Here is a 13548-nt window from a genome sequence, read left to right as displayed (position 1 = left end):
TAAAATTCAACTATGTCAGGTTCAAATGTATATGTAGGAATGACTACATGATCAGCTGTTCTTTTGGCTCCTTGTAATTGGAAGTCTGAAGATGTTGTAGGTATTGAAGGAGAAAGAAATATGATAACATCGGGAGTAGTATGAGAAGATTTTCAAGCAGGTATTAATAGTTTTTTATTTCTTTTCCTATTAATATCTATATCATCCTGTACGATAGGCTGTTGGAATTTTATTTTAATATTTCCATCCTGATGTTCTATTATTTGGTTTGAAATATTATTCACAGGTACTTCCCTGGGCTGGTTTGCATTTTGCAATGCCCATGATTGAGGTAGAATAATATCGGACCAAGTAATGGTTTTTGGTATAATCGTATTTGATTTTTCTATATTTGTTTGAAATAATATAGTTTGATCCTTTTTATCAGCTTGCATAATATTAGGACAGAGAGTATTCATTACTTTATAATAAATTCTGTATACTATTGCTAAATTCTGAGAACCATGTATCATATTAAATCCATGAGTTTTCAAATTTATAGTTAATATATCTAATATATTTGGCTCTGATACCAAAACGCACCGGGATCAACAGTAAAAATAGTAAACTGTTAAGAGTTAAAAGTTACAATATTACTGTAGAAACCTATTTAAATTTACATCTAAGAAAATTGGTTCGAGAATTAAGGCAAGAGACGAAAGGAAAAGTTTAGGCAAAGTACCTGCCAAGGCCAGGACAAGCTGCTTAGGGGAACACGCTGGACCCTTGATCGTCCAGATTGTCATTATCCGCAACCTACAGATGGCAAATTTAATTAAGAATCTTAAAGGTAATACTGCAACACAATCTCAAACCTTAAGAGTTAAAAATAAAGAGGAGATCATCATAAATGATATTGAACATCATATCCAACATTGGAATATTCCTAAAGTACCAATAAAAGATATTTATCAGAAATGATCATTCAAATTCAAATTAGGTTATGCTATAAAAACAGTAGTGATCCTATGAGACCCTCCCACCCCCATGTGTGTAGGACCCCAAATGATCACCATTAAATTTGATACAAATCTCTAGAAAAGTTATCACATAGGTGTGGGACTTGAGTTTTCTAAATATATGTACTAAATTTAATGGTGATCTTTTAGGGTCTTATATACATAAGTGTGAGAGGGTCTCACAAGGTCATCTCCCTATATATATATATATATATATATATATATATATATATATATATATATATATATATATATATATATATATATATATATATATATATATATATATATATATATATATATATATATATATATATATATATATATTTAAAATTTAAATATTATAACTAAATAATGTACTCATATTTATTTAATTTTTTTTAAAAAGTATTAAAATATCATATATTAAAATATTATTTAAATAATAACACTACTCGGGTTGGGTCGACATGGATCCAAACCCGGACCCAAATAGTATTTGGGTCCAAATATTGGACCAGGACCCAACCTATCGGGTCTAATTTTAAGACTCATATCCGGTTGGGTTTGGGCCCATTGCCACCCCTAGAAAAACATCTTAAAAGAGAGAAATCAAAAGACTAGAGACTAATGTTGTCAGATTCACTTCAGAGTCTTTTTCGGTTTGATGAGAAAAATGAAGCAATTCGGTGCTTAGGCCGATTCGGGGATAGATTTCAGAAGTTTTTTTAAAATTTAATATAAATAAATTAGATATTTATATATAAAATATATAAAAATAATAAAAAAAATAAAAAATAAAAAATTTTAAAAGTATTTTCATATAGGTTTTTTTTTTTTTAAACCAAACCTTAGCAAATTGAAATAGGCCGAAGCAACCCGAAACGGCAATACCCCGCTTCTATGCTTAAAATCCGAAGCTTTCGGCAAAACGAATTTGATAACATTGGTAGAGACCAATAGCGAGTGACAACATGTAAGAGAAAAGGAACCCAAGAGAAAGAGAGGTTTTTTTGTTAGAAAATGTAGCTAGGTTTTGTGAAAGAAAGATAGTGACAAATCAACTACACCTCTGACATGCCTTGGATCCAATGTTTAGAGAGAAGTAGAAGAAGCGTCTGGTCGCCTTTTTTGTGTTCCAAAATTTCAGTTATGTATGTGTAATATAAAAGTTGCATCGAGGTTTGGATCCTCTCCCGCAACCAAATTGCGATTACATCAGGTTTTAGATCCTCCCAATCCCGATTGACGAGTACTTCACAACTAGTGTTATACTGGGGAAAGCCCTTAAGCAATCCAGCCAATGTAGGAGGAGAGGGTGAGGTGAGTCCACAATATGACCTCCCTTACCAACCCCCAGGGACTATGAGCCTGGTGAGGGAGTGTGACCCCTTCAATTTTGGCTATGGGAGTTCCTAGAAACCCATGACCTTGAACCACGCTAGAGCAAACTCCTTACCAGTGTTTGTAAAATCGAATCGGAATGGTTAATCAGATACGGCTCGAAAGCGGTTCAACCGGCCTAACTGATAAAACGGTCTATTCAACCATTCTAACCGGATAAGTCCCTTGTGGTAAAAAATGTGTTAAAAAAAAATAAAATCTAATAAAATATATTTAAAGACTAATTAAACACATCTAAATGAAGTTGAAAATTAATGGAATTTTTTTTTTTTTAAATAATCGATTTGTGCCTAGGTATTTTTGAATTTTTTTAAAAAAGATGGAAAAATGTAAGAAGTAAGTATTAATGACCAAAACAAATTTTAATCTTTGCCATAATATTAAAATAATATAATACAAATAAAATTCTTATTTTTTAGATTTTATATATATTTGATTTTTTTTTTTTTTAAAATACCTAGCCGGTTCCAAAACCGGCCGTAATCGGAACAGGCCAGTAGTGGGTTCCAATCTAACCGCCGATTAGATCGCCCGGTTTTTGTAACCTTGGTCCTTACTACGCTATACCTTGTAGTCATGGTCCATATTCCTAGGAAATCATGGGAGGAAATAGTAAAACCACTAGAATTATCCTAAATTCATCAAACTTATGGCGATCAATCCAAATCTATTCCTATTCAAACCTACAAAATGTAACCAATTGGGCCACAGTGGCTTCAGGGACTCCACTCGAAGTGTGTCACAGTTTCCTTGGCTCCAAATTTTTCTGGAAACGTGGTTACACAGTTTTTGGCCCATATAAGCGCCTCTACTGCTGTTTTTTTGAGATATTTACATATAGATTTTTGAATTACAGAGACCTTATAACTCTGAATCCGTTAGGCCTTCAACTCTAGGAACCCTTAGAAGTTATAAAGACCCTAGGATTCCTATTCCAATAAATCATGTAGACATTGAAGCCTATAAATGCCCATGCCCAAAAATTCCAAACCCTGAGCTGCATTCAATTTCAAGTCAAGAGAAATACTTTTGCTAGTGAATCAAGAAGCCACAGAATTCAGATCTTTCCTCACCTTTGGTACTCAACTTAGAAACCCTCGGCCATTAAACATCATTCTCTATAATTACAATAAGGCCTTGAAAGTCAAAAATCTAAGAAGAACATGTCCTAAGCAAACAAATTAAGAGTTCAGACCCCCTAGGAAGGACATATGCCCTAGCTCAAAATCTTCTTCCAAGATCAAGAAATCGTCTTTGGTTTAAGCAAATCTGTAGAGTTGGAGATGAAGACCCTTTAATTTCTAGTTTAGTCTGGGCCACCAACTTTGGGTGTCAGGCAGGAGACCGGCTTCCAAATAAGTAGTCTTTTCTTTTCTTAAATTTTTAATTTTTTTCTTTTTGTTTATTTTTTTAACTGCCTTCTCGGTTTCTTTTCAGTTTTTTACGCAATATCATGCCGGTCCTGCTAATAGTGCATGATAAGAAGTTTTGCTCCTGCAAACTCATCTTCTCGTATATTGTAATTCGACGGATTCCACTTTCTTCATCATATTTAAAATTAACCTAGTTTAAATATGAAAAAAAGCAATAAAAAATGACCTTGCATAGTCTCAATTTCTCAATGACTCTTCTCTATTTTACTGTTTAAACTCTATTTTCAAATTTAATTCAATAAAATATAAAAAGAAAATACTAAAAGAGTGAGATAAAAGCAAAATCGTATTATTTCTATCTTCCCTTATTTCAGTTACCTGCAACCCACAATTTCGTGATTGCTTGCTTCATACTGCTACAGGCTTGCAAGAACTTTATTTATTTATTATCCTACAGACCTGCAGATGAGCTATTTTCAACACTATTTTCCTAGAAATGCAACAAAAAAAAAAAAAAATCCCCGAAGTCGTCATTAACACTCAAAGAGGCACCTAGCTTTTATGAGTCTGGAAAATTTTGAGTTATTCAAACTTTAATTGTTAGTATCCCTCTGGTATTTCTTGCCCTAAAGCAACCAACAATAGTAGGACCCATTCGCAATACCCATAAGGGTGGCTTGGGATCTATGTGGATGCACCTAAATTGTCTCGGCGCCAGTGATTATGACTGCGATTATATGAAAATAACCAGAGAACGAACACTCCATAGGACAGATTAACCCTAAATTCCATATAGTGAGAAAATGAGATTTTATATATTTGAGGATCATTCCATATAGTGAGAAAATGAGATTTTATATATTTGAGGATCGTGAGGAGTTCTAGAGACTCTCAATCTCTGTTACATTTTAAATCATACCATTGTACATATTCGATCACCCTTGATTCGAGTCTTAAAGCATATCAAAAGGTTTAGAGGGAAAAATATCCAAAGATTATTACACAGAGACTTTAGATGATATTTTGTGACTTGGAGCAAGTAATGGAATTCCACTGATTAACTACACTGACATGAGTGCATTAGTTGATTCAACTTTTTTTTTTTTAAAAGTATGGAAGTCCAATTTAGTTGCAAGAAAATTCAAATTTGGTTGCAAGTCCAATTTAGTTTGGTTTGGAAGTGTAGTGATATGCAGCACAATTTAGTTTGGTTGGGAAGTGTAGCCATATGATGCTTCAGTTGAGTTGATTTGAGGGAAGTCTCTAGGCTTTAAAAAAGTAAAATTATGACATTTCACATATATTTCCCAAAACTGGTTGAAAAGTACTAAAAAGATAAATGTTAAAAAATGTTGAACAAGTAGCATTTGCCATGAATGACAAAACGGTTAAAAAAATCTACTTGTGCTTGGAGAATTTTCGAAAAGCCAAAAAGTGAGACATAGTACTTCTAATAAAAAACACTCCGTTTCTTAGTTTACATAAAAAATTGTTTTAATTTTTTTAGTATAAAATTATAAATGTAGGTAATGAGATAGCATACACTTAATTCATATAGTTTCATGTTTTTTGAAATTTTTGTTTTTTTGTTTTAAAATTTTTTGACCTATTTTAAAAAAATTTTGTGAGCCCAAACGCGCCTAATTAACCCAATTCCGATTCCCGCTCCACGTCCCCCTAACCGTTTCGATTCAATTTTTCGAACTGCAAGCGTTCCATCTCCCATGCAAAGTACGTGCATTTTTGTGAATTCCAATTTTTAATAATACATCAATCTTTCAACCCTCTGTAAGGCTTTCTTCTTTATTTTCATTTCGGAAGTGTGATATAAAATTCTCTTGTTGAATTTTTGTATGGCCATTAAGAGGAAGCAACAAAATGGTTTGCAATTTTCTTTTTTCTTTTTTTAAATTGAAGTTATCCTATGGTTTAAAGAGGTGACATACACAAATTTGAGTTCCAAAAAACACTGTTTGAACTGATATTGGTTGAGGGAATAAATGGATGATATGCTCCTACGGGAGTATGAAATTATTTGGTTTAAATGTAGTTCTGCCAATCCAGATAGTGATTTTAATTGGTAAGGAACAATGATTTTAATTGGTAAGGAACAGTATTCACAAAACCAGCCGATCTAACCACGAACTGACCGGTTGGATCAAAACCGGCCAGCCGATCTAACCACGAACTGAACGGATGGATCAAAACCGGCCAATAGCCGGTTCTAGTTTTGAATGATTTTGATGATCAACCGATTTCTTAAAGTTTAAATAGAATACTGCTTCACATCTATATTAAATATTTTTGAATAATGTATTGGTTAGCGTTGGCAACTATACTTTTTACGAACTGTGGTTTGAATCCCACCATCAGCTAAGAATTCATTATATTGGTAAGAAGTTCAAAAAATTTACTTGCCACATTAATCGAACTTGAATGTTCTCGTAAAGAAGTAATTTGTTATTAAACCCACTAACCAATGCATCATATACTATTTAATTGCCTAGTAGATCTATTAACCAATATGTCATTTGCTACATATTTACAAAAAGAATGGTCTTTATTGTATATGACTTAATTTTTTTCATTTTCTTTTAAAAAAAAGTTGGTCAAATAAATTTTTAACACTATTTTAATATTATTTACATTATGATAAAGATTAAAAAAAATTGTGGTCATTAATATTCACTTTTATATTTTCCCCATCCTTTTCAAAAAAATTTTAAAATACTCCTAAACACAAATCAATTCGTTCAAATCTATTTTTTTCAATAGTTTTCAACTTCATTTGAATGTATTTTGTTTTAATCACATTCTTTATATGTTTTACATATTTTAGTATATTCTTTTTTGTATCTTTTTTATTTTTTCCAACACTTTTTTCTAACACTTTTTTGATCGTTCGGGACTTGCTCGATTAGAGCAGTTGAATCGGCCAGTTTACCGATGAGACCGGTTGAATCGCTTCCTGGCCATGTTTGGTTAACCATTTCAGTTTGATTTTACGAACATTGCTCAAAAATCAAACATGCCCTAATGATAGGATCATAATACAGTTTCATGCTATGGGTGCAGTTACAGCTAGAAATAAATTTTCATGCTATGGGAGCCATTACAGCTAGAAATACGTTTTATGGGTGCAATTACAACTAGAGGAAGTGAAAACCCATGGATTAAATTACTTGCAGAAGCTGAGCACAGTGTACAGAAAGCGTTAGCAGCAATAGGACGACCACTGCCAGCAACGATATAAGCTGGCTTGGGTCACTAAGGTGGATGTGGATAAAAGTAAGCCCTCCATTTTCGCAGATGAGCCTGGTCCGCACCCTTGGGATACTCAGAAAAGACTATCCCTTGGTGACCTTATTGAAGACCTCGGTCACATCTTCATCACTTTCTATACTTATTTTCTATAATTTCTGAAGAGACTGTCTCTTGGTGACCTTGTTGAAGACCTCGGCCACATTTTCCTCACTTTCCATTCTATTATCTGATTCTTAAATTCTATTATCTGATTCTTAAATAGACTGACAGTTCAATGTCTTTGGTTGTGTCCATCAGATCATTTAAGAAGCTCATATAACAGCAAGCTACATCTTCATTACTTTCTATCCTTTTCTATAACTCACGATATTCTCTTACTCCTGAATAGACTAGGAGTTCAATGTCTTTGGTTTTGTCTATCAGATCATCCAAGAAGCTCACATAACAGCAAACTACATCTTCATTACTTTCCATCCTTTTCTATGAATCCTGATATTCTTTGACTCGTGAATAGATTAGCAGTTCAATGTCTTTGGCTGTGTCTATCAGATCATCCAAGAAGCTCATATAATAGCAAGCCACTTCTTCATCACTTTCCATCCATCCTTTTCTCTGACTCAGGCCACATCTTCATCACTTTCCATCCTTTTCTTCATCACTTTCTATCCTTTTCTCCGACTCAAGCACATCTTCATCACTTTCCATCCTTTTCTCTGACTCCTGATATTCTCTGACTCCTAAATAGACTAGTCGTTCAATGTCTTTGGCTGTGTATATCAAATAATCCAAAAAGCTCACATAATAGCAGGCCACATCTTCATCACTTTCCATCTTTTCTTCTGACTCCTGATATTCTTTGACTCTTGAATAGATTAGTAGTTCAATGTCTTTGACTGTGTCTATCAGATCATCTAAAAAGCTCACATACACATAACAGCATGCCACATCTTCGTCACTTTCCATCCTATTCTCGAACTCTTGAAGAGACTAGCAGTTCAATGTACTTGGTTGTGACTACTAGACTAGCACTTCAATGACCTTGGCTGTGTCTATCAGATGGTTGTGACTCCTAATGAGACTAGGAGTTCAATATCCTTGGCTGTGTCTATCAGATGGCTGTGACTCCTGAAGAGACTAGGAGTTCAATGTCCTTGGCTGTGTCTATCAGATGGCTGTGACTCCTGAAGAGACTACCAGTTCAATGTCCTTGGTTGTGTCTATCAGATTATCTTAGAAGCTTACATGCTGACAGGGAGGATACTCAAAAAATACTATCCTTTGGAACCTTGGAAACCTCAACTACATCTTCATCACTTTTTATCTTATTCTCTACGACATCTTCATTATTTTTCATCCTATTCTCTATGACTCCAGAAGAATCTTTAGCACTTTCCATCCTACTCTTTATGACTTCAAAAGAGACTAACAGTTTCACTTTCCATCCTATTCTCTACGACTTCTGAAGAAACTAGCAGTTCAATGTCCTTGACTGTGTCTATCAGATCATCCAAGAAGCCTAAATAAAAGTTGATTCAGTTCTAATTCTTGACATGTAACTGCTCAAATACCATCATATTTAGGAGAAAGGCATCCTGTAACATAATTTACAAAAACAGTTAAAACAAAATTGAATCAATTTGTTTTTTGTTTTTTGTTTTTTTTTGTTCTTTTTGCAATTATCAAAGTGTATGTGTTCTTGTAACAATTTCTTTTCTTTTTTTTTCTTTTTTTTTTTTTAAAATTATCGAAGTGATACTCTCCATCATCGCATAATGAGCTCAATCTATGACAAAAATTATAAGAGCCATCTTAGGGAGCAAAATCTAGGATACTAGGGGGTCAAAGGTTTAAAAATAGTTTCATAAACTAAGGTTGGGCAACTAGGCCATGACAAGAGCACATCAATTTACCAAGTTTAAAGGGAAAGCATTCTATCGATCCTAGCCTAGTCTGCTACAGTGTTTACCTTTCCCCTCTTTTTTTTTTTTGAAATTTTGTTGGAATTTTATCCTATAAATCAAGCCACTATGATACATACCATAAATATATGAATCGCTATCGATGAAAGCCGCACTAATCCGTGGTGAAAGGTGATGTTTCCGATCCCACTCATGCCATTAGTTTTGAACCGCACTAATCCGTGGTGGAAAGTGATGTTTCCGATTCCACTCATGCCATTAGTTTTGAACCTCACTCGAGCTTCATGCAACCCAGTGGCAGAGGGAAACTTCTTGTAATATGGCTCCAGGTCGCTTATCGCCTCGACCTCAGGCAAGTCCCCAGACAGACTGTTCATCAGGTAAAGTTGTAGGGCATGCAACCCCATCTTCCTCGCGGAAACCTCCATTTCGATCACCTCCCCCAATAACTCAATCATCAGCTCTTTCACCAGGGTGTAGATACCTGTTCCAAGTGGGTCCAATAAAGTGTTCAAGACCATTAAAGGGATCTGATTCTCATCATAAGGTCATGATAAGTGTTGTGGTGCGCACAAAACAATGCCGATTTAGAGCCGAACACCGGCTCAAGGGACAGGTTCACTGGTTAGACCGATCTACGAAATCAAATAATTAAAAATAAAAGTGAAAAAAATGGGAAAAAGAAAGGTGAAAACATGGACAAATCTTAAAACAAAAAAAAAAAAAAAGAAAAAAGAAAAAATCATGATAACACTACAAATAATCAATTCCCCCAAAACTACAACCAAACGCCCTTTCTCAATTCCATCCAAGAAAACAATCAATCCCCCAAATTTTCCTTTCACAATAAGCATTCACCCTCTCTTTACAAACCCATCCGACCATTTCCTAACTTCTTTCTCTCTCTAATCTCTCTAATCTTTCTCCATTTTTTTGTGGCACTGAAGGAGATTCAATTTTAATTTCAAACGATTCAGGAATACGCTCAAGGTGGTCAAGGGGTAGGAACCCCATCCCTACTGAAATACCCAAAAAAATAGTTCAAACAATTCACGTTAATGCCGGACTCTCGCCGGAATATTGTCGGAAAGTAAAGCACAAACTATTCCTAAACCCTACAAAGGGGGAAAAACAATTTCCACTATTTTTGTATTTCTAAAATAAATATTAAAACTAAAAACAAAAAAAAAACTCACCTGGTACGAGCTCCGGAACAAAGTATTGTCCGCGACGTCACAGGAATCTCGCCGGAAAACTTGCCATGAACCTGGACGCTTGGTAGAAGAGAGAAATGATCGAGCCCTTTCCTCGCTCTATAATCTCCCTCTTATAAGGAGACCTAAGTGCAATTTTCATCATTTACCCTTATAGATTCAGTAAGACAAAAATGTCCCTGCTGCCGTTCTTTTAACAAAACGGAAACGTAACGGCATGAAATGATTTTATGGTCCCGCAAGAACAATCTCTCCGTTTGCTCGTTCAGCTGAAAGCCAAGCAAGGAGGGCCTCATATTTTTTTGGTACGTAACCTCTTCAACTTGGTGACTAATCTCCTCAAAGAATTCAAATCATACACTCAATGACATTAAAAAAAGAAAACAAAATAATTTCTGCATGGTACAATTTTTGAAGGGCAAGGTCTATAAGAGTTGAGGAACACAAAATTCGTTCTTTTTTTTTTAAAAAAAATCTTTTGGTGATTCAAGGATGGATCTCACACTTTAATTAAAAAAAAAAACTCGTAAGTACCTGAAGGAGTTAGCATAGCGTATTATAATAATTTTGGGGCATTTGCTTGGATCTAAGCCTCAAAGAACCCAAATATCTTGTCATCGTCTTTTTTTCTCTTCTTTTATTTGTTTGTTTTTTAAAACAAGCACGTCGCAGTTCATATATAGTTCTTAAAATTTTATTAAAAAAGCACCAAAGACTGTATCTCCCATAGAAGCATGCTATTCATGCAACAATAAATTTTTTTATTAATCTCATAGTTAACTCCAATGTTCAAAACTGGTAAAGCTGGTCAAATCCCTTACTGAAATTGGCGAGTAATAAAAAAAAACATAATTTTTTCTTTTAGAAAAATATTGGAAACTCCTGGGTTTACAGGTTCGGAAGGTTTTATTTGGCTTCCCAATCTAAGCCCGCAAATTCATAGGCTATTTCATACAAATCATGGGAAAAATCCTATCAATTTTTTTAATAAAAGTCCGTAATTTACAACATCCATGAAATCCACATAATTTACATCCATGAAATCCACAATTTTTTGGGTTGTTTAGAATTAAAGCATCCAAAATTATTAACACTTTATGGGCCAAAGGGATTTTTTATGGGATATTTATTAAACTACCACAAACTTATCAAACTCATTTTACCCATCTCTTTCGGTTTATTTTAAAAACACCCATCAAAATATATATAATCATGAATTTGAATAGTTGAAATTCGGTAAAATGATAGGTAGTTGACAACTTGATATGTTAGGTGCTTCTTTTTTCCTATTTTAAATTTTGGGATCCATTTAAGAATCACTAATAATTATTTTCAAAAAATAAAAAATAGGTTTTTTGATTTTCTAAACACTTAAATCTAACCATTCAAATACTGATCTGCCCCAGTTTAATATTTTGACATTAACTTTTTCAGATACAAAGTCCAATTGAGCTTTTTTTTTTTTTTTTTTTCTTTTTGAGATTTCTGGCTAGGTCTACATTCCCAACTTAAAGGAGGGAGTAAATGGATTTGAAAAGTCATTCTTTTTTTCATAAAAGCAAGTTCTAGGCCAAAATTGGGAACTGCAAATTACTTACTAGTTTTAACCCAAAGGAGTAAACGAAATATGCTCCGCCGGGAGCATGAAATCTTTTGGCATTTAGCTAATCACAAAAACTACAAAGGGCAAAAACCAACGCAAGTGGAGGGCACATCACATATTTATGTAGTCGCTCTTTGCCTCATCATTCAATAAATTTTCTAAGGCCTACAGCTAGATACCACTTGTAAAATTAGACCTGAGTCAAAGTTCATTAGTTAAAGTATTACTTAAAAAACAAAGGATATAGAGCCGAGGCTCTAAACAATCAAAGTACAACACACCTTCAAATAGTATCTGGTTTCAATATTTCAAATAGTATCTGGTTTCAATATTGAAAACCTTTGTGATAGCCTTAAAATATACTTTTGTATCTAATTATCAAATTTAAAGCTTAAAAAATAGCATAAACTGAGTAGATCTATAAAAACTAAAAAATCTTGAACATTGACGAACAAAAAATGCGCTAGAAGATGCACTACGTTCAAAAGTTGAAGCCTTTTTTTTTCTCATGTCAATGTATCTTAATGTTGAGATGATCAATTTGACTATATTTGAACATAAAAAACGCCTCCTCTAATGATATTTTAGAAGTGGGCTTTAATTTGATTGTTTAGTGCCTCAGCTCTATATAAACTTTTTCTATAAAAAAAGCTCGGTGGTACATTGCAATATAATATTTCGGATCAAAATGGGCCTACTTTATGCGTAAGAAGAGACTTATAGTGGGCCCACTTTATTAGTAAAACCGATTCTTCCGTTTGCTTATTAGTTTATGGTTTGCTATTTTTGGTATCCCTTTTTTTATCAATAGTTTTATCTTAATTAATTATTAAATTAGTTGCATTTTTTTTTTTGAGCAATAGCAAAAAATCACTAAACTACAAGTTGTCATTATCATGGCAATCTTTTCTCAACTATTTGTGAGCGGCAAAAAATCATTAAATTACAAGTACACCTGGAAAAATATTTCACCTAGGTTTTTCTTGACATGAAGAAAGACATCCAAGCAACTTCATGGTGACTTGCTGTAGCGTTAGAGAGGAGTTCCAATCAGCTTTATGCCACTGTGTGCTAATTGACACTCCATTCCACCTAAAACCAACTCTCAACTCACTCTCTTTTACCACTATTTCCAATAAAGAAATCAAACTATCCCTTAAAATGTGCATTAATGCACATCATGATAAACAGAGTCTTAAGTATTTTACATCACAAAAATAAATAAATGAGACTGAGATCACCGTGCATGGATCACTCGAAGCGCGCATACGAATAAGCAACATAGGAGAGAGAGAGAGGTGGAGGAGAACACCATAGTATGCTTTACAGTGGGAGATATTCACAAAAAAAGAGAAAATTACACTTTTTTAATTGTTAGAAAATATATTTATGTATAATTGGGCTTTAAGCCCCCCTAGTAAGATGTATTATTGAGCTTATAGAATAAGTGAACAAGTGTTTCAATTTATAGGGTTATAAAGCTATATACTACTAAAAAAAAAAAGCTATGCAATGAACCACCTTCCTAATATGGATACACATAAAAAGAAGAAAAGTATTATACCAAAAAATAAGTGCAGATTTCTATATTTTCTACACGCCCTCTCAAACTCAAGATGCGTTAAGAGAGAGTAATTTGAGTTTAAACATCTGAAGCCGAGCCTTAGTAACAAAGCAAGAACAGAAGAAGCTTAAGCAGCTGCAAATTAGCAATCCGCAGAAACCGACATCTTGAACGGAGTAGTTTTCACATAACAGTAAATCAACAGGCATTCAGAACAGACAAGTTCGAGT

General features: G+C 33.8%; 1 protein-coding gene across 5 annotated transcripts in view; it reads right to left on the bottom strand.

The window, feature by feature from the left end:
* Positions 1-10278, bottom strand: part of LOC18438003 (UPF0481 protein At3g47200) — a 37422-nt gene extending 27144 nt beyond the window's left edge. For 3 of the 5 annotated variants that reach the window (XM_020669848.2, XM_006848211.4, XM_011626547.3), the window contains exons 1-2: positions 10134-10242; positions 722-795 (exon numbers count right to left, since the gene is read on the bottom strand). The gene's annotated coding sequence lies outside the window, so the exon portion shown is untranslated. Of the gene's footprint in view, positions 1-721; positions 796-6765; positions 8611-9056; positions 9422-10133 lie in introns of those variants that run through there. The other 2 variants (XM_088869630.1, XR_016057665.1) reach the window with 2 other exon arrangements.
* Between the last annotated feature and the right edge of the window lie 3270 nt (positions 10279-13548).

The sequence above is a fragment of the Amborella trichopoda genome, chromosome 6, assembly GCF_054954075.1.
Source record: "Amborella trichopoda isolate Santa Cruz 75 chromosome 6, AtrichopodaSantaCruz75HAP2 v2.0, whole genome shotgun sequence".
NCBI lineage: Eukaryota > Viridiplantae > Streptophyta > Magnoliopsida > Amborellales > Amborellaceae > Amborella > Amborella trichopoda.
This window is presented reverse-complemented; position numbering and strand designations above follow the sequence as displayed.